The sequence below is a fragment of the Urocitellus parryii genome, chromosome 14 (genome assembly GCF_045843805.1).
Source record: "Urocitellus parryii isolate mUroPar1 chromosome 14, mUroPar1.hap1, whole genome shotgun sequence".
NCBI lineage: Eukaryota > Metazoa > Chordata > Mammalia > Rodentia > Sciuridae > Urocitellus > Urocitellus parryii.
In genome coordinates this window covers 6,310,979-6,334,291 of record NC_135544.1, presented here as the reverse complement: position 1 = coordinate 6,334,291, position 23,313 = coordinate 6,310,979, and positions in this window count along the sequence as shown.

The window sequence follows — 23,313 nt, the reverse complement described above, 5'->3', positions numbered from 1 at the left end:
TGTCTCTATTTCATAGATCACTCAGTGAATTTCAGCCCTCTGTTTCCTGGGCCAAAAGTACTGAACATCTTCATTATGGAATTTGATTGCTACTAATTTAGTATAGGACAATAATTAGTGTAATTATATCATCTTATTGAATAAATTTACCACTTATTCCCTATCCTGCTTTTCTGAAAATGTAATAATTGCCATGATTCTAATGTGAGAGTGATCAAGACATTTGCCAAGATGAGACATCATATAATCTCCAGCATGTGGGGAAAATTGATTTAAATAAAAACTTCCCACTCACCTCCTCTAGCTCTGTAACTCTCTTCTGAGTACTAAATCATGGTCATAAGAAAGAGCTGTGATTATTGTGTTTTACCCCTGGGTGGCTGCTTCTGTGGATGGCTGAGCAGGTTATGCATTGTGCAGCCATGCTTAATGACCTTGCATTGGAAACGATGGCAGTAATTATTTCATTCAAAGACTGAATGTGCATTTTATGCTTTTCTCTTTAAAAAAATAGGAATATTGTTAAACAAGATGATCTAAGTAATTTGTTTTCATAGAACAGATATTTTATTGTGCTCTGGGATGTGCATGTAAATCAACAATAAAATATATCAGCTATGTAGTGTGAATAAAATAAAATGGGTGGATGTGAGTTTGCTGACTCAAGGGCTCTTTTAGACTAAGTGGTCAGGAAGGGCATCTCTGAAGAGGTGACATTTCAACTAAGAAAACAAGGAGCCAGCCATGCAACGGTCTGGGAGAGGGTATGTTAGGAACAGGAAGTCCCCAGAGTGTATGAGAACAGATGGCTTGAGGACATGTGGCTTTGAGTTTAGTGAGCAAAGAGAAAGTGAAATGATAAAATCAGGAGAGCAAAAAGTGGAGAAGCAGATTGACAGAAGGGAAGGTTCAGGTTTCATTTTAATTGCAGTGGGAAAGGACTGTAGCGCCATGACATGATGTAAGTGTTTTTGAAAAGATGCTTCTGGGTAGAGGGTGACACATAGAGGACAGGCAGCAGGGAGACCAGTTAGAAGTTGCTTGTTTCCCACATGAAATACCAAGATGATGAGGTTGAGGGTGGTTGCTATGGCTGTAGTTAGAATATATTTGGAAGGCAGAGCCAACAAGATATGTTAATAGGGCAGAGCTTTCATGTATAGCAAGGAAGGCATGAATGAGAACCTTGGGTCTTTATCTTGAGCAGCTAAGAGGGCTACATTGTATTTACTCAGTTGGGAAAGTGGAATGGCAAAGCAAGTTTCTGTTGTTGAGTGGGTAGAACCAAGGGGTTATTTTCTGGATATATTAAGGTTAAGATTCTTTTAGAAACTCCAATGAGATATTTAAGCTATTTTGATATACATGTTTGGGACTCAAGAGAAATCTGGTATTAGAATTAAAAATTCTTTCAAATATTGATCAGTGTCTATTTAAAAATTCAGTGGAGTGCTGGGGATGTGGCTCAAGCGGTAGCACGCTCACCTGGCATGCGTGAGGCCCGGGTTCGATCCTCAGCACCACATACAAACAAAGATGTTGTGTCCGCTGAAAAACTAAAAAGTCAATATTAAAATTCTCTCTCTCTCTCTCTCTCTCTCTCTTAAATATATATATATATATATATATATATTATATATATTATATATATAATTCAGTGGAAACTTCATGAACATGTATTCAGTTCTTCAGGCACTGTGCCAGTGATTAGGATAGAGAGAAAAAAAATGTGTTCTTATTCTGATTGTAGAAACAAACAATTAATAGAAAATCTGAACACAAGAGTCAAGCCTTGGAATAGGTATGTAATGGATGCTACGGTCATCGTGATGTTTGGTATCATGGGACAATACCTAGAAAAGATAATGAGTAGCTGAATCTTAGGGGGAAATGATAGCTAACAAAGTTAAATTAGGCATGATTAGGATATTGCATGTAAAATCACATGGAGATAAATGAGAGCTTGGTTTGCAAAAGAAGTGTAAATTAATCATTTAATTTTAGCAGAGGTGACATTTGGGTAAGGCTTTGGACAGTGCATTGTTTAAATTTTCTTTTTATTAGGAAGCAAAAGTCACAATCAGGTTTCCATTTTAGAAAGAATTTTATGGAAGCAATTTGGAGCCCAAAGTAAAGGATGATAATACTGGAAATTGGTTAACCATTGTATTAGTTTTCTATTAATGCATAAAAAAATCCTCACAGTAGATTAAATGAATCCTTTTTTTTTTTTTTTTTGAGCTCACAGTTCTGTACTTCAGAAGTCTGGATCGACTTGAGTGGGTGAGTTGCTCAGGATCATACAAAACTGAAAGCAAAGGTTGGCCACGATGTGCTAATATCTGGAGGCCCTGAGGACATATCCAAACTTGGACCTTACTAATAAACACATCCAGAGGTTTAATATAGGAGAGAAATACATGGCACTAAAATAATGTCACTAGTCACCAGAGAATAAAACTCAAATATCAAAACCAAACAAAGAGATCACAAGAAATTAAAAAGAAACACACACGCGCACACACACACACACACACACACACACACCTCAACAAGATATAGGCAACTAAATCCAGAAAAATATAGAATGAATTATCTCCATGAAAAAGTGACTTTATTATTAGAATGCAAGACTGGTTTAACATCCCCAAATCAATTAATCTATTAAGGAATCTAACTAACAGAATAAAGGGCATAACCCTACATGATAATGCTAATAGACCCACAGCACTTAATAATGTCCAACACCTTTTCATGATAAAAACAGTCAAATTATTAGGAATCAAAAGAAACTTTAACAGAAAGTTCATTGAAGAAAAATATACAAATGACAACATATTTAAATGAGAAGTATTGGCTTTTTTCTGCGTAAAAATCAGATGACATAATCTTGTATATAAAGAATCCTTAAAAACACACTAAAAATCTATTAGAAAAAGTAAACAAATTCAGCCAGGTTGCAAACCACAAGATCACTATTCAGAAATCATCTCTCTATATATACCCATGCAATGAACAACCTAGAAATAAAATTAAGAGTTTCATTTATAATTCCAACCAAAAGAATAACATACATAAGAATCAATTAAACAAAAGAAGTTCAAAACTTATTCTCTAAAAATTACAAAGTATTATTAAAGAAATTAAAATCTAAATAGAGAAAATATCCAATGTTCATATATGGAAAGGATTTATGTTACTAAGATGGCAATATCCCTCATATTAACCTACCAATTCAATCTTCTCCCTGTTAGAACAAGTGGTAAGTGGTGAAGGAATTATGAGATTTATTGAGATAATGGTTGCACAACTCCGTGAATACATTAAAAACCTTGAGTTGTTCACTTTATGTGGGTGAATTGTACAGCATGTACATTTTGTATGAATGAAGCTGATAATGAAGGAAGAAAAATAACTTACAAAGAAAAGGAGAGCAAAGGGAGAGTTAACACTGATTCCCATGAATATTTTGTTGTAATAGTTAAAATCATTCAAAAATATTCTTTAAAAATAATAGCCGTTAAAATAGCGAGACAACTATAATTTCACACAACTGTTAATACCTTTTCGTGCCATGTTGCTTTGAACTTGTCCACCCTTTTGATATACTATTTTAAAGTTATTATTATTTTAGTTGTACATATTTAGGGGATGCTGTGTGATAATCCAATATCTGTATGCAATGTGTAATGAGAAAATCAGTGTAGTTAGCATTTTGATCTCCTTAAACATTTAAAAATGTTTTATTAACTCATAATAATTGTACATATTCATGAGGTACAGTGTGATATTTCAATAAACATGTAAAATGTGTACTGATTAAATCAAGGTAATTAACATTTTCCGTATCTTTATCATTGCTTTGTGTTTAAAGCTTTTGAACTCTATTTTTCAAATTATTCATAAAACATAGAGGAAATTATTCTATTTTAAATGACCTCCAGATTATCACTCTAAAGTAGTTCCCTGAAGTGAACAAATGGCCCAGGTGGCACGGCTCTCCCTCCTCTCTTTCCCTAGATAGACTCCTTCTACACACGCACAACCTCATATCTCATTAAATCCTGCTTCTTTTTCTAAATGCTCACAAAACACCCTGTCATAGTGATTTCTGAATCAGGTACCAGAATGAGCATCAAACCCACTTTTTGTAACTTAAAAAATTTGCCTTTTTCTACTTGAAAACTGTGTTTTATGACTTCTCTCAATCTTCTTATGTTTTCAAAGTTCACCACTCATATTTCATATCTTAGTGCATCAAACTCATTCAGAACATGAAATTTTCTCTTAAAAGCACTCTGCTCTCTGGGACATCAATTCCCCTGTAAGAATATTTGCTTTAGTTTTATCTATCTACCTATTTATTTGCTTCTTCTTCTTCTTCTTCTTCTTCTTCTTCTTCTTCTTCTTCTTCTTCTTCTTCTTCTTCTTCTTCTTCTTCTTCTTCTTTTTGTCTTAAAGTTCATTTTCTTTAAAAGCTAAGGAGGAGTTCCTGAATTTGCCATGATAGCTTTCATTCCCTATTATTGTGTCATCAATAGGTCCTTCTTTTATCTTTACCTTCAGGAAGCAACTCTGAAAGCCTTTTTTTTTTTGAATGTAAAAAACAACAGGAGTTCTCCAGGAGCCTTTTTTTTCCCTGTTTCATTTTATAATAATAATATAACCTTATTTTCTTCATATAATTTTGGAAACTATGATTCTACAAAAATGGTCTGTGTAATTTTCTCCCTTTTTTTTGTCATACAATATTTAAGTTGTGTCATATTGGCTAGTTCCACCGAAATTCTCCTTTCTTTGGCTGTGTAGTGGCTAGTGGCAATACTTGCTAATATTTTTAAAAATTATATTATGTGCCTACTTCCTTCCATCAACTTGATATGGATTATCACATTTAATTATGATGCAAGAGGCCTATGACAATCCCAACTCTTCAGATGGGGAGCGGGGGTTACATAACCTGTCTCATCTTCCTGGCTGTAGAGTGGAGGAGTGAGGGATTGAGTTCAGGGATTTTCCTTGTTCCCTTGAGAGCTGATGCTTTGCTCCTAGTACTCACCATGCCTGATGCCTCCTTTCCAACCATTGGAGCTCAGCCCCTTGTTCCCAGGTGTCTGCGGAGTACAGTGATTCTTTAAAAATGGTTTCCTAATATTCACACTCAATCGAGTACTTTCTTTATAAAGTATCAGTAGCAGCAGATGGCCTCTGTATTCTTTGGCTCTGTATCATTCCTATGAGACTAGCATATTCTGAGATATCATAAAACCTACATGGATGAGGTTCAGGGTACGGTTAGGAAGACTTGGTATGTGTATATCTATATCTGCATCTGCTATGTACATGTCAGTTGAATTGTTTAAAAAATAGTTATTCTTAAGTTTTAGGTGGACACAATATCTTTATTTTATATTTATGTGGTGCTGAGGACTGAACCCAATGCCTTGTGCATGCAAGGCGAGCACTCTACCACTGAGCCACAACCCCAGCCCTGTCAGTTGAATTTTGAAAGGTAAGTTGAATTCCATGGGAAAGACCATTCCTAGTGAAAGGCGCAGACTATGCAAAGACTTTTCTAGTGGCCTGTTAGGAAAGAGTGAGTTCTGGGGAGGTCATAAAGGAGGAAACCAGTTGTATAAAAGAGTTTGTGATGTTATCATAAAACTTTTGACAGGAGACTAATCAAATCATATCTGAATTTCAGAAAAAATAATCTGCCTTTAATTTCCTTTGGTTTTAAAGATAATAAAAACTGCAGTAAATGTAGCTAAATGTTTATATTTGCAATATTGGATTGCTAGCAAAATTATATATGTAAATATGTATGAGTGACTATTATACATATTTAAAATAGGTTTTTATTAAAATAATAATAAACTCCTCATCATTATGATGGAAGTAAAGGGAAAGTCTAGAAAAGATGGATTCTTGGTAATAACAGGGAAAGAAAGAAGAGAAGAAGGAACATAGAGGGTGGTAGGAAGAAAGGAAGGAGATGAAGCAGAAACAGGAACAGGAGAAATAGAGGGAGTTACACTGGATGGGACCATAACCTAGAGGGAGGAGTCAGAGAAGTTTTCAAAATTTCTGGTAAGAAGACTGGGCAGATAATGTCTCATTCTCAAGACTAGAAATACATTGAGATACAGGAGGGCTGGATATAGAGAAAAACAAGATTGATAATGTAACAGGCCACTTTGTCCATTACATGATGTTCATTTCATGAGGAAAATAATAATTTCAACTTTACACATATCAAAGCTGAATTGCCAGATGAAGATGTCAGATTATCACATTCCAGGATACATGGGTTATGGGTAAAAGTTGTCATTATCCTTATTTAGTATCTAGATTTTTAGATAGTAACTGAGTATGTAGGAGTAGATGGTAGGGATAAGAACGATAGTTGAATAAGAGGAATAAAGTGATCGACATTTGCAGAAAATATGAAATTGAGGAGTTGAGAAAATATATTCATTTATTTTAAGGTAATTGAGATTTTTTTCCAGTGACTACATTGTTTTCCAAATGTTGGGGTTGACAATTTTTAGCCACATTCTGGTCAGCTAGCCAAAATCTGTTCCCTCACATATATCTTAGTTATTGCTGTCTACTTTCCTGCCTGGGGGTTGACACACAGTGTGCCTGAAAGTGTCCCTGCACTTTTAATTGTCTTCTCTACATTACTCAGCCCTGACTCTTCAGATTTGATTTCCTTCTATGTTTAGCTGGGATATGGTACAATTCCAGTATTTTTCTTTTAATGACCTTTCTCACATATTTGCCTACTTTCCATAACAAAAATGACTGCTCTGTGTTGGCTATGTGAAACAATGAACGTATTTTTAGTAGATTACTGGGAAGGAGTCACCTATTTGATTTTTTTTTTCGGGGGGGATACCAGGAATTGAACTCAGGGGCACTTGACCACTGAACCACATCCCCAGACTTATTATGTATTTTATTTAGAGACAGGGTCTCACTGAGATGCTTAGTGCCGAGGCTGGCTTTGAACTCACGATTCTCCTACCTCAGCCTCCCAAGCTGCTGAGACTATAGGCATGTGCCACCATGCCAGGCCCTTCTTTGATTCTATTTGCCTAGACTTAGAGCTCTGCCATTACAATTCTGAAGATCGATACTGTAACAGGCAACTTTGTTCATTACATGATGTTGTTGTAAACTAGAATAGTATCAAAATGGAAGCTAAAAATATACATTCTTCATCTTCATTTCAGTCTTTCTGGTTATTTCAGAATTACATTAGGTAAGTAAACTTGGAGTGTCCTTTAGATTTCTAGTGAGCATACAGCTTCATGGATGACTACAGCCACATTGGTATCTCTGGTTGAACTCACTTTGTGTTTATTGTTAGCAATGTGTGACTACCAGCGTATTAATTGGGTTCTTTCTTTGTTATATAATGTTTACTGCAATAACTTACTGATTCTTTGCCTTATTTCAACACTTAGCATAACATTTTCTTTACAAAGAAAATGTGTTTTTTATTTCTCTTGAGCAGTGCCATTTGTGACATAACCTGGATACCGGGAAGGTACTCAATAAAACCTTTTGATTTGTCAACTGATGCACTGATGTTTGCTGTCATCATTATGAAAGCATGATAGTTAAAATAGAAACACTAATGATGCTTTTGATGGTTGCACATGGTTGTTTTGAAGATCAAAGTAGGTATAAGCAAGAGAAAGGAAATTACTCCAATGGCACACTACTATTATGAAGATGTACTAGATCACTAAGAGAAATTCAGATGAAATTATTCTCTACTTCATAGGATACTTTCTTGCCTTCAGCTTTGGACTTTTCATGAAAGTAAAGAAAACAAACAAGCAGACAAATTAAGATTATATACTGAATGGTTTGGATCTAGTGAAGTGACTTAGGAGTCTTGCTCTGGATCTAACATAACTCACATCCTAAAGACAACCCTGCTGTCTGGTTAAGAAATTTTTATGCATCTTATAGGATAAGAGATAAGGATTTTTGTTTTGTTTTTTGCTTGCTTGCTTGTTTGCATAATAGAATAGTGAAGAAAGTAGTTTTGATTTCGTTTGAGGATTTAAATCCTTCCTGTTGGTTATCAATAATACAGACCAATACTCATTTAAGATCAAAAAAGGGCTTTGAGCTGTGCATCCCAAACTCTGTGCTGAGCTGCCCCACACTAGATCGTGCTACTTTCCGTTTTATGATATTTATCTTAGTTAAATTAAGGTTGGGGTAGTTGTGAGGAAATGCAAATGTGCATTGAGAATTAGTGGGCAACAAGATGGAAGATGGAGGTACGTGACATGATTCCAAGGTGTGAGGAGCTGTGAGGAGCCCAAGAGGTGCACATTTCTCAGTCCAAAGTATCAAGGTTAAAAATGAAATAAAATAAATCTTTATCCATCCTTTTATGTATATTCACTTTTCATATAGATGATAAGTTGCTACGAGAGAAATACTTACTATGTTGTTTGCACTTATCTTCTCAATAAACTGAATCTTCTGTCTATCTTATTGTCTAAAAGTGCTAAGAAAAATTACCAGGACATAGAAGGCACTGGGAACCCAAAAAGATTGGGAACTGCTGACTTAATGCTGTAAAATATGTTGGACTTTTCTATGTAGCCAAGTACACCATAATTTTGCAATCTTAATTCCTTTACTTTCCTAGGAAGTTTTTGAGAGATGTTTTTGTACAATTGCATATAAATTAAATATGGTCTCTTTTAAGTGTTTCCAAAGATAATCCATGCAGGAATTTTCATATATAACTGTCTAGTTGGATTAAGAAAATCACAGGATTATCGTTGTAAGCCCTGGTCCACTCTCAGTGTATAAAATCAAGGTATGGATAATATTATAAATTCCATCCGTTTCTAATGTAATATTCTACAATGCTAAGAACTTGGATTATTCTAAAAATATTCTGAGATAACCATCCAGGTGGTGTAGTGAGGAGAGCCTCCACCATGGTGAGGCTCAAAAGTCAATAAGCATTGGCATTTCTGAGAGAGGTGCACAGATGCAGGCATTATCCAAAATGAAGAGTACCAGTGGAAATCCCTGGATAAGCAGATGTAAGCAATCAAGGTACTGGACACAGGGATGCTAGGATGCTAGGATGCTAGGAAGCAGGCAATTCTTTGTGATTGTACTTGGATCTTGGAGTTGAAGGAAGGGTACAGTGAATGAAATCACTAGGCTGCTCATACAGGTAATGCAGTTAGAACTCACTCCTATTCTTCCAGATGTCCTGAAATTCATGTCCTGTGTATAAACAAAGGTTCAAATCCATTTTCTATTGATACTTAAATGCAAAATCCTACATTCCTTTCTCTAGGGAGGTGGCTAAATTGTGCTTGAAGACAGCCAGAGTCGGATCTCTAGATATTTATGGTGATGTAGTGATTTTCTAATATTGCAATAGTTGCCTCTATGCACGAATAAACTCTTAATTACAATTTTAAAAAGACCTTTATCATCCTGCCAATGCTATAAAGCAATGAATACTTTATCAAAGATTGAAAATAAAAAGCTCTGTCTGGGTGCAGCATGCATTTTCTTTCACACCCGTCACCACCTTCGCTCTTTTATGCTTGGAATAGTGCTTATGCCTTCCATGTATTGTATTAATATCTGTCACTTACTCGCCCCTTTTATCCTTTTTATCTCCATCTTCTTGGTTCCTCTGTGGGCTCAACTTTAAATTATTTTTCCTCTTTTATTTTACTCACTCTGAGGTTTCTCTCTGATGTTTTCCTCACAGTACTTTCATGATCTGTAACATATTTATTGTTCTTTGCAGAACCCTTCTTGTTGCCATGATGTTCATTTATTTTCCAATAATCTTTATTAGACCTTTTACTTTTTTTCCAATTTTTAATCCTTTTTTATGCAAATTATATCTTTTTTAAAAAATTAGCTGCCTTAGATTGCCTCATCTCTGATCTTCCTTTGACAATTTTGTAACAGTGTTCTCTCATGATTTTAGTTTCTTCTTTTCTTGATGTCTCTGAAAAGTGATCACCCCATTGCCTTCTGCTGTTCCCAGGATTCTGCTCCTCGTTTCCCCCTCTCAACCTGATTATTTTAAATAATTCTTTCTCTGAGCTTATCTCTTTGCCTCTCCTATCTTGTTTTGTTTGGAATGTGTTCCTCTCAGAAAGAATTACTCACCCAGAATGCCTTTCCTACTTCTTTCAAGGAGATTTATACAAATAACCCCAAACACTTAATGCTTGACAATGACCAGGTCCTAAGGGATGACAACTTGAGAAAAAAAGGTGGAGTTCACCAAGAGTGGTTGAAAGAAGAAGTTTCACTCAGGTTAATTACATCACTTTATAGGTCACTTGTTCTAATGCGTTCTACTGTTTTCTACATAGACCCCAGAAGTGCCATTGCCTAGTGGATTCCTGGCATCTTTTACTTTCTGCTCACTGGAAACTAAAGCCCAAGTTTGGGACTCAAACATAAGGCCTATACCTAAAACGAAGACAATCTTTTCTCCGACCTCTGTAGGCTGGCTTGGTAGAAGAGTATGGGATACATGACAACTTGTATTCAGACATTTTCCATATATGTTTCAAAGGCTTGACTGCTGCCTCTTAATGAGGCAGAATAAATATAAAGCTTATTTATTCCTTTCTGTAATAAGATGGTTCCTAAGCAATGTGTAATTGTTTAATAGTAGTTAGTTAGTATTCTTTAAGTTAGGCATCACCATGTTCTTCATCACTGGCAAAGTATCAAGTTAGCATGCTGTTTCTCTAAGATGAAATTCTCAAGAGTCTGGCTCCTGGCTCCTGGCTCCTGGGAACTGGAGGATGATAGAGCTGCTGTTGGACATGAGCACTATGCAGGAAGACCTGGCTGCCTTTGTTGTTGGAAGTCAGGTAGCAGCTTCTGAATCCTCCCTCTGAGCATGGCATGCTGGACAGAGCATTCTGATGTTGAATGTAATAATCGGAGTTCCAGCCTGAGTTATGGACCTTGGGCTGTTGGGCAACACCTGCCATTTCCCTCTCTATGTCCAAGTTTCTCATCCATAAGATGAATTGTTGCACTCAGTGAAATCTAAAATTCCTTTCAGCTTCTCCCTTGTCATAATGCTTCAAATGCTACCATTAAACATTGATTTCTTTGGGTTCTTAAGGCTTTTAGGTTTTCAAGGATTCCCATTAAAATGCGTACCTTAAGGGAGGAATAACACTTTAGAGTGTTTTTAGCCCATATATTTGAGGAGGTTTTTGACTGCTATCCTAAGGGGCAGGTCAGCTGGGAATAAGATATGGGGTGATCAACCCAGCCAAGGGGGCTACTAGGATTAGAGAGAGACATAATGGGTTGCAGAAGAGCCAACAATGGAACAAAAAGAGAAAAAAATCCTAAGTGCTAGTTTCTTATATTTCTTTTTTTATTTTCATATTCTGTAGAAAACCTGGAGGGTGGTCATTATAATTCCCATGTTTATATGAAAAACTAAAGCTGAAAGGTTTGAATTGACCCACCTACAGTCATTCACACAGAGAAGGGGAGACAACATGGGATCCAAGGCAGTATCCATGCCCACATTCTTCCCACGGCAGCCACTTGATTTTTGTTTGTTATTATTATTTACAATGTTTCCTAGAATGAGTACTATAGAAATGTATTAATGTGCATAGATTATCACATTCAGTACTTGCCAGTAGATTTTATTTTTTTCCAGATTCCAAAGAAAGACCCTGAGGTTGTAGTACTCAGTAATCTAACAACACTGGAATAACTGGTACATCTCAAGCCCAGTTTATATATATATATATAGTTCTGGTTTGGATGTGAGGTGTCCTCTAAAACCTCACATGTGAGACAGTGCAAGAAGGTTCAGAGGACAAATAACCATGTTACAAAAGTCTTAACACAATCAGTGAATTAATTACTTGATGGGATTAATTGAGTGATGAATGAAGGCAGGTAAATGGGGTGTGACTGGAGGCAATGGGACATTGGGGGCACAGCTTTGGGATATACATTTGTATCTAGCAAGTGGAGACCTCTCTCTCTGCTTTCCAATCATCATGTGAGCTGCTTCTCCTGCCATACTCTTCTGTCATCATGTCCTGACTCGCCTACAGCCCCAAGGAACAGAGCTGGCTGTCTATGGACTGACACCTTGAAACCTTGAGCCCCTAAATAAACAGTTCCTCCTCTACAATTGTTCTGGTAAGATCTTTTAATCACAGCAGCAAAAAAGCTAACACACACACACACACACACACACACACACATGAGGAAAGATGATTTGAAACTTGTGACAGAGGCCTTAGTTCACAGTATAGTAGAATACAGCTGCCAAAAAAGCTTTCTTTCACTCCATCTGTATTGATTTTCTATGCCTTCCTCTTTTCTAACATAATACCTAAGAAATTGACTGTTAATTGCTGTTCTTGTATAGAATAACAGTACTAAGAAATTTATTCTCTTCCTCGTCTTTATTTATTACTTTTCTCAGCAGATTTTTTTTTTTGTTAGATACTTTGAATTCAACCTGCCTCAATCTTTGATCTGAAAGTCAGGTTCAGCAATCTAGTTGGTTCATTTTGAATTTCATCAATTCAAATTTGAAGAAGCACTTTTTCTAGTGTCATATGTCACATTTAAATGTCTTAAATACTTGTTATTAATTAACTGAGCCATCTCTGGAGCTAAATCTTATGAAGTGTGTGTGCTTTCAATATTGCTAGGTGATATTAGATAAATGATGTCACTTCTCTGAGATCAATTTTCTAGAATAATAAAACAAACATTTGTATGACATAGTCTTGAAGATGCTCTTCAGCTCCAAACTTGCATGGTTATTACCATGCCCAAACCTCCATTAATTTATTTGAGAAATATACTGAGCCTAGATTATGCCAAATACAATGAACAAACATTGTAAATACAATAATGAATTAGCACTTGTGTTAGGAATTGAGAAACTACTATAAAGGTATAAGAACATCCATTATGCATGCTTATAGACTTCTTCATATACTTCCTATGACCTTGAAGAGACATCTTCCTTGTGTCTTAGTCCATTGGTAGCAGCATGCATTTCTATTCTTCTCGTCTGCCTCAAGAGATTCATTCTAAGTATGTCCAGTTTTCCGGCTTCTCCAGCTTCCTTTCCATACAAGTGACCACAGTTAGAGGTAGATTTCATGACAGATTGAGTGGATTTCTTACATCCTGAGAGAGTTTAAGGGGACTTTCTGCTTGAATTTGATTTTATATTGCTTTTATTGTGTTTTAAGAAATAAATAATAGAGGTTTAGGTTGGAAGAAAATAAGCTAGGGGAAAACTAAGAGATAATAGATGTAAAGAATGGGATGCTTTGCTGTGATGGATATGCCCATTCAAGGTCTTTAGGTTGCCCCAATTCTTTTTCAGGCTATGATGTCTTTGAGCCACCTGTGTTAGAGAGCCATAAATTGGGATAAAGTTGTCAAATAGCTTAGAAGTCTATTAATGCCTTGATATTTGCTGTTTTTCATTCCTTCATGGAGCATTTCTCCACTTGGCTTTCCTGACATGCACTCTCTTAGCTCTACCATTACCACTGCTCCTTTGGCAGATCCTCCTCCTCTTTTTAAAAGGTCTCATGGTGTACAATATGCTAATAATTGCAAAGTTATGTGATAACTACCACTTCTAAACTTCATAGTCTTATATTAAACTACTTATTAACATCTGGGTGCTTAGTAGGTATCTTGAATTAATACATGAAATATTCAAGTGTTGATACTTCCCACTCTTCACTCACCTTTCCCATTTTAGTGATGATAATCTACAAGACATCCTTGCTTCTTTTATTTTTCTGCTTCATTCACCACATTAAAACCATCAGCAAATACTGTTGGCTCTACCTGCAAAATATATTCTGAATATGACATATTCTTTTTTTATTGTATCTGGGATTGAAATCAGGGGCACTTGACCACTGAGCCACATCCCCAGCCCTATTTTGTATTTTATTTAGAGACAGGGTCTCACTGAGTTGCTTAGTGCCTTGCTTTTGCTGAGGATGGCTTTGAATTCATGATCCTCCTGCCTCAGCACCCCAAGTATCTAGGACTATAGGCATGCACCACCATGCCTGGCTTGGATATGTCGTATTCTTATCTCCACTTCAATCCAAACCATCCTTAAAATTACCAAGTATGGAAGAAATAGCCTCATAAGTGGTTTATCATTCTAGACGCGACATTTTTCTTAATATCCTAAATAGTCTTAAAAATACATCATTGGGGCTGATGGTGTAGCTTAGTGGTAGAATGCATGTTATACATGTATGAGGCCTTGCATTCATCCCCAGTACCATACAAATATACATAATTTATTGTATTCTGTCACCTCTTACTCAGATCCTGCCAACATTTGTGTACTTCTCTTGGAGTAAACAATCAACTCCCTACCATGCCCTTCAAGGCTGTGTGTGACATTGCCCCTAAACACGTCTTCCACAACATTGCCTGTCACTCTCCCTGGCTTGTTTCTCTCTGACCTTACTGGTCTTTTTTACTGTTCTTCCCATTTTTTTGTCACCCCACTGTGATTTTATTTATAAGCTCAGCTGAGCAACACTATTAGCTATTCAATCACACACAGGAATCTGGGTGTTATTGCGAGGTATTGGGTAGACAGGATTAACATATCCATTCAGTTGGCTTCAAATAAGGGGATTAGCCTTGATAATCTGTGTGGGCCTGATCCAATCAGTTGAAAAGCCTTAAGGGCCGAGCTGGAGTGTCCCTGAGGAAAGGAAAATTCTGACTGTAACCTGCAATGTCTACTCTTGCCAGAGAGGTTCCTGGTGGCCTCCCCTATGGATTCCACTCTTGCCCAGTCAGGCCTTGCAATGATGCAAGCTAATACTTTGACGTAAATATCTCTCTTCCTCTTTCCTTGTAAATATAAAATAGCTAGTTCTGTTTCTCTGGTGAAACCACGTCTGATGTATCCATCCACTTCATTCTTCTCTCAGAGCTTTTGCTTTGTTGCTCCATCTGCCTGGAATGCTCTTTTCCAGATATTTTCACAACTCATGTCTTTATACTTTCCACGTCTTTGTCACCTCTTTAATGTAGCCTTTCCTAATCCCTGTTAGAAGTGACCCAAGTGTCAATTTTATTTTGTTTCACTGACTGCCTTATTTTTTGCAATATTTTCCACTATCTAAACTCATATACTGGTTTATTTATTTGGTCATTGTGTCACCTCTTCACTAGTTCTCAGCTCCTTGATGAGGGCCATTTTTCCTGTTGTGTGGAGTAGTGTTTCCCTGGTATCTGTAACAGTACCAGACATGAGAATGGATCACATGCACTTGTTAAAATGTGAGGGAGCAAGGCACTGTATGGGTTTATTGGAGTTAAGTGGTAGTCCTCAGAAGGAAAAAATAGCTGACAGAACAGAATGAAAGCTCTAAAAATATACTTTGCTATATTTCCAATCTTAGCAAATCTGCCAAATTTCCAATCTTAGCATTCCTTGCCTCTTTGAAATCAGAAGATAGACTTATTCTCTGCACTTCTCTTCCACACGTTATTCTATACCTGCCAATTTTCTTTTACTCAGCAAAATTTACGTAGGGCCTAGCAAGTGCTAAGAATGGTTATACAAGTCAAAAGCAATAAATCACAGGAAGAACTTCTCAAAGGAAGTGACTCATCACCTAAGATGTGATGAAGTCAACTGAATTAAAAACTGGGAAAAATTGAACCAGATAGAGGAAAGAACTTGCACAGATGTCTAGAAATGAGAAAGAGCATACGGTTTGAGGAAGTGAAAGAAGATCAGGTTGGCTAATGTGTAGATTTTGAGAGAGTATGTGTGATGTTAAAGGGGAGAAATGAACCATGAATACATCTTCAGTCTAGTTATACATTTGTGCCTGTGGAAGAGGAGAACACAATGGAAGTGCTAAGGATGTCAAATTTATAATTCAAGAAGATAATTTTCATAGAAAACTAAAGATAGCAGTAGGACACAGTTTTTGCATGTACAGGTGCCTTCAACCTCTGACCCTTAGGGGTGCTGTTGAACACAATGTCCCATACATTTGAACTCTGGTTCCAAAAAAACGAAAACAAGATATAGTACAACAGCAGAAAAATCCAGCCAAACATAGCCACCAACAACAAACAGAAATGGAGATGGCAGACTGATTTTAGTTAGCTAGACTTATCACTGACAAAATTTGTTCTGTCTGGACATAACAGTGTATGTATATATAAAACATAGATAAATAGGGTTTGAAGTTAAAATACTTGTCTTCAAATCCCAGCTCTTCTTTGAATTGGTAAATTTTTTTTTTCAAATTTCTGCTGTGTCCTATAACTTGTGTATTAGATAAAGCTAACAATAATATCTTTTTCATAGGATAATTATGTGAATTTAATGCATGGTAAGTTATCTAGTGAAATATAAAAGTTCAGTTAAATGGATTATGGTGACTCTATTAGTCAGCTTTTCATCTCTGTGATAAATGCATGAGAAGAAAACCACTTAAAGGAGGAAACGTTTATTTTGACTTAGGACCTCTAAAATTTCAGTCCAGAGTCAGCTATCTCCATCGATCTGGACCTGGGGTACGGCAGAACAACATGGCAGGAGTCTGTGTTAGGGGAAAGATGCTCAGCACATGGCATCCATGAAACAGAGCAAGAGTAGCAGTGGTGAGGGGAGAGGGGGGAAAAAAGAATATATGGGACCACACATAGTTCCTGAGGGTGCACCACCAGTTACTTACTTCTTTCAACTATACCACCTGACTGTAGTTTCCACTTCATCTCAACAGTCCATTCAAATTAGGAATCCTTCCATATAGTAATCCACTGATGAGGTTAGAGTGTTCATGATCCAATCATTTCCCAAAAGCCCCACCTTGGAACATCCCTGCATCAGGGACTAAGTCTTCAAAACATGAGCTTTTGGAGGACAGACTATAGTGCATCCTTCCCCTTGTAAGTTCATATGGTATTTTCTATCAAGTAATTGCCTAATCTTTGGAAGCTATTGCTGTGGAATGGGTGGAGGGCATTTAAGGCAGCATGCAGTGTCTCTGATATCACTTTGAAAATAGGGAACCCAAACAGGAAGTGAAGCTACCTGACAAAAGAGGTTTAAAATGTCAATAACCATTACAGAAGGCATTGAGAATGTAGATCCTGCAGAGAAGATGAGACTATTATAGGGAACATGGAAAAAATATTCAGGTTATGGGTGAGAGCGATACAATATTCTATTTGTGCTATCAGTATTTTGGTGATTCTATCAGAGGATGCAACTCTTTCCATCCAAATAAGGAGTAGAATTCATCATTCATTCAAGGAGTAAAATTTCTTATTCATTCACAAGGAATTCATCTTGAGCAAATTGCATAAATCTCATTGGTAGAGGCTTTGATATGAGATATCCCATCTCCAGATAGAAAACAAGAAAAAGAGGCAAAAAGAAAGACCCATTGAGAAATAATCAGAATGGGCCAGACCCATTCCCTTTGTAATCACAATTGACTGTGAATTTTCCAGGAGGAAGGATATTGAGAGTGATATTAAAAAAAAAAACCCACCAGGATTATCTTCACTTTATATTATTTCCTTGTACATTAATATCACTGAATATGAAATTATTTTTTTCTCAGGAAGTGTTGTTAACTTTTTGATATCATTTGGTAAAGAAAACCTCTATTCCAGGAGGAAGAACTAAAGAACCATTGGAGATAATGAAAATGTGTGTGTTTATGGAGGTGGTATTTATACAGGGGTATATATATGTAAAAATAAAATTGTACATTCAGGGTTTGTATATTTAATACAGATTAACTTTTTGAACAATACCCCTTTCTCTGGTTATGTTAATTAGTTTTCTCTTTTTTTCTTTCTTTCTTTCTTTCTTTCTTTCTTTCTTTCTTTCTTTCTTTCTTTCTTTCTTTCTTTCTTTCTTTCTTTCTTTCTTTCTTTCTTTTTTCTTTGCATTGCTGGGAATTGAACCCAGGACCTCACTTAAGTAAGTGCTCTACAACTGAACTACTTTCCCAGCCTTACATTAGCCTTTTAGAGACATACCTATCAGAGCCAAGAATCTGATACTCAAATCTGATGCTTCAAATAAGTCAGTTTTCCCCTTTAACTCCTGCTTTGGTGTTACAGGATTCTTGCTATAGAAGCCTAATTTCTGTCTGTTTGGGCAACATATTTCTCTGTAAACTTGAGAAAAAGCCCTGATACAGCCATGAAAATCACGCCTCTCCATCTGCCTTTGCCCAGACTTTCAGCATTTATTAAAAGTTGGAAGCTGTCTTTTTTGAGTATCTCATAAGTGTCCCTCCTTTCACCAATGGCGAGCTTTCTACGTTTTTGTGGATCTTGGCCCTTGTGAGAGTATGCACACTTGTACTTGCAGTTAAGTTGCCGCTGTCCATATACCTTCGAATGCCAGGAAACACAAGTAGCTTCTAGGGCTCTTGTGTCCTACTACAAAGTCCTTCACACTCCATGATAGGTCTCTCACTTTCTCAGAAATTCTTTTCCTCTCTCTTCAGCTCTGCTGAGACCAGCTCAGAGAATTGTGTTGTGTGTGCTAATGTCAGATGGGGTCCAGAGGGAAGATGAGAAGGAGGAATGACAAAGAGGAGGAACTAGTGACGACGTTAATTGCTTTCGCCTGTCAAAGTAGAGCTGTGTAGAGGACAGCTAGGGTAAAAATGAACAAAGCACCACATATTACTGAGACAAGCCCAGCAGTTGCTCATTATTGATTCTTCTATGATTTGAATTATTTCTTATTCTTCCATAGACTCCCTAAGTTATAACTTTACATTGCTTAAGTGTTTGGGGGGTTTTATCATGATTAATAACATATATTATTATATATGTTATAATAATAATATATGTTATTATATATATTATAATAATAATAATATATAATTATAATATATAATAATAATAATAATATAATGTATCATGTATCATTCTGGAACTACCTAGAGACACTGTGTCTCTAGGTAGTTCCAGAATGATACATGATACATACACCAACTAGAGCAAATTCATTTGTCCCAATCAGATCTGGGGAAAGAATTAAAATATAGAGTGAATGCATCAAATTTAATGTAACTGGAAGGGAAGATATAAATATGATACAATACCAATGTTCATAATGGAGTGTTTAAAGAAACAGCATAATGTCCCTTTTTCATGGGATGTCAATAGGCTTTTTAGAATTTGGTGGCAGATGTAGAAGTCACTGCCAAGAAACACATGTGGTATCATGGAGTTAGTAGTAAGGTTCTGGTTCTTCTGCAGATCCTAAGTGGTACTAAAGCTGAATTTTTACTGACCTGACTACTTTTCTCAGTCTTGTGTTTTACTAGATCTTTGGAATTAGGAATATCTTTGCTCAGTGTTCTCAACTCTGAAATGGATTCAGTGATCTCAGTTTTTAGAGGTTCTATGGAAATCATATAGGTGGTTAATAACTAGAAGTTTCAGTCTCACTTGACCTCCTCTAACCTTTACGTCAAGTTAATAGTATTTCAAATGCATTTCTCTTATTATAATCTTCACATATTCTCCTAAATGATTGTCTGTAGTCAATTTCTAAGCTAAGCCTGTTCCCACCAGTGCTAACTATAGGGAAGTAGAGAAGGAGAGAAGGAGGAAGAGGAAGATGGGGTATGGAAGACCCATCATTACACCACATATCTTAAAGTTTCTACCACCTCTCAATAAGCACCAAGCTGAGGACTAAGAATTTATTTAACACAAGAGGTCTTTGGCGGGGGAAGCAGGGGGGGGGGCAGATTCTAGATTCAATTATAGCAATGTCTAAATCATTTTAATCGAGGTAATCATTCAGTTAACCATTTTGTTTTTCATGGGAAGAGGAATTAAGACAATACAACATTAAAGTGTATAGAATGTATTTACAAGAACATATGGGATATAAAGCTGATTACAAAACTTCCTCCTGGGAGCCAAAGTAGCCAGGCCAGAGGGAGAATCACAGTTCTGATGACTGATCATTATGCCATTCTCTTAGGAGATCATCATTTTTTGTGGATATAACAAGAACTTAAAAACAAATCACATGTATTACAGACCCTCTTATGCCAGGATAGAATTATATTCAGGATCTACCCTTTCCTAACCTGAGCTGCCCCCACTAGTAGTAACCTTTGGAAAAAAGACCATAGCAGCTATCAGTTAAAAGGCTAGGGGTTTCCATTTACCTGATCTCATGATATCCTCCAAAAATTGATATGTGTATTATGTTCCTCATTTTATGGACAGGAAAAAGGCCCATAAATATCCAATAAATTGTCTAAGCTCACACAGGTAATAAGTAATAGAACTGTAACTCAAATCCAGGTCTGAAAAACTCCAAAGCTCAAGCATATATTTCCCTCCATATCTTGTTGCTGCCTCAGGGGAAACCCTTCACTTTTGTTTGTTTGTTTATTTATTTATTTATTATTTTTATTCTAATTTGTTGTGTATGACAGCAGAATGCATTACAATTCATATTACACATATAGAGCACAATTTTTATATCTCTAAGTTGTATATAAAATATATTCACATCATTCATGTCTTCATACATATTCTTAGGGTAATGATATCCATCTCATTCCATCATCTGTTTTTTACCCCGAATGCCCCCTCCCTTTCCCTCCCTCCCCTTTGCCCTATCTAGAGTTCATCTAATTCTCCCATGCTCCCCCTCCCAACCCCACTATGAATCAATCTCATTATGTCAGAGAAAACATTTGGCATTTGGTTTTGGGGGGTTGGCCAACTTCCATTAGCATTATATTCTCCAACTCCATCCATTTACCTACAAATTCCATGACTTTATTCTCTTTTATTGCTGAGTAATATTCCATTGTGTGTGTGTGTGTGTGTGTGACATTTTCTTTATCCATTCATCTACTTAAAGACATCTAAGTTGGTTCCCCAGTTTAGCTATTGTGAATTGTGCTGCTATAAACATTGATGTGACTGTAGTATGCTGTTTTGTGTATAGACTGAGGAGTGGGACAGCTGGGTCAAACGGTGGTTCCATTCCTAGCTTTGCAAGGAATCTCCATGATGCTTTTCAGATTGGTTGCATCAATTTGCAGTCCCACCAGCAATGTATGAGAGTGCCTTTTCCCCACATCCTTGCCAACACTTACTGTTGTTTGTGTTCTTAATAGCTGCCATTCTGACTGTAGTGAGATGAAATATTAGAGTAGTTTTGATTTGCATTTCTTTAATTGCTAGGATGTTGAATGTTTTTTCATATATTTGTTGATTGATTTTATATCATCTTCTGAGAGGTGTCTGTTCAGTTCCTTGGCTCATTTATTGATTAGGCTATTTGTTTGTTTTTTGGTATTTAGCTTTTTGAGTTCTTTATATACTCTAGAGATTAGTGCTCTATTGGATGTGCGTGTGGTAAAAATTTGCTCTCTATTCACCTCACTGTTTCTTTTGCCAAGAGTTTGCTTTGAATTTGAATCCATCCTATTTATAGATTCTTGATTTTAATTCTTGTGCTATATGAGTCTTATTAAGGAAGTTGGGGTCTAATCCAATATGATGGATATTTAGGCCTACCTACTTTTTTCTTCTAATAGACACAGTGTCTCTGGTTTAATTCCTAGGTCTTGATCCACTTTGATTTGAGTTTTGTGCACTGTGAGAGATAGGGATTTAATTTCATTTTGTTGCATATGGATTTCCAATTTTCCCAGCATTATTTGTTGAAGAGGCTGTCTTTTCTCCAATGTATGTTTTTGGCGCCTTTGTCTATTATAAGATAACTGTAATTATGTGAGTTAGTCTCTGTGTCCTCTCTTCTGTACCATTGTTCTACTAGTCTATTTTAGTACCAATACTATGATAGTTTTGTTACTGTTGCTCTGTAGCATAGTTTGAAGTCTGGTATTCTGATGCCACCTACTTCACTCTTCTTGCTAAGGATTGTTTTAGCTATTCTGGGTCTCTTATTTTTCCAGATGAATTTCATGACTGCTTTATTATTTCTATGAGGAATGTCATTGGGATTTTGATTGGAATTGCATTAAATCTGTATAGTGCTTTTGGTAGTATGGTCATTTTGATAATATTAATTCTGCCTATCCAAGAACAAGGAAACTCTTCACTTTCCATAGGACAGAATATCACTGAAATGTGCATCGAATCTCATTCATCATACAAAGACATGCCATTTTATGTTTATGTAACACAATACAATATGCTGGGGCTAAGGAACTCTGTAGGGATTGGTGTAACTGAAGCATCTGTCTGGGAACAAAGAAATGAGTCATCACTTAATTTAGATCCCCAAAATCTGTCCAGAATTTTAGTTATTTCACCTGCATAGTAGAGACGTGACTGAAGACATATGTGAAGGACCTCTGAAATAAAGGAGATAGTCTGGACTTTTCTGAGTATGGCTATGTTACGCCCATCTAGAAACAGTACAGAGAGGACCATGGGGGTAAGCTGGGATACTAGTGACAAACAGCATCATGACCTCAACACTGCCCTCCCACCATGAATCATGAGTTCTGTCACATGACCACTTCTCAAGCAGAAACCATGTTGTACCTGCCTGAATTCCATAGGACAGCATTGTTGGACCCTGACCATCCAGGGTTTCATCAAAATGTGGAACATATTTCAAAATAGCTGATGAAGGGAGTGAGGTTGGGGAGGGGCTGACAATTCCCCTTCAGCACAGTAGTCTGAGATGTTACTGGAACCATCTTACCTCCCTTTTCTGCTGGAGCATGAATTGGATGAAAGACTCCGCTTCTTAAACAAGATTAAGCACTTTAGAGAATCTAAGGAGAAAGATAGCTCATGCTAACACATCTGAAGACTGTTTTTCCTTCTTCCCACCTGATACCAAAAGGTTGAAATGTTTCATTTTAATTTTGAAGGAAGTGCATGGTTAGTGAATTAATGGCCACTTTATGTCAAATATAGTTTCTAGCTGCTGCTCTCAGCAGTCCTGTAATGATAGGGATTACCTCACTCATCACCTTCTTCTTCAGAGTCTAACCTTTAAGTTTTCATCTTAAAAGATATTTGTCATGGCTGCTCATTTACTCATTCATTCCATAAAACACACGGTTCTAGATGCAATAAATAGTGAGGATCATAAAATATAGGATTCCTGCCTTCATGAAACTTATATAATGGTAGAAAAGAAACAAACACAAAGCAAAAAAAAAGTCAAGAAAATTTTAATAAGCATTATAAAGAAGATAACCCTGGGAATGGGAT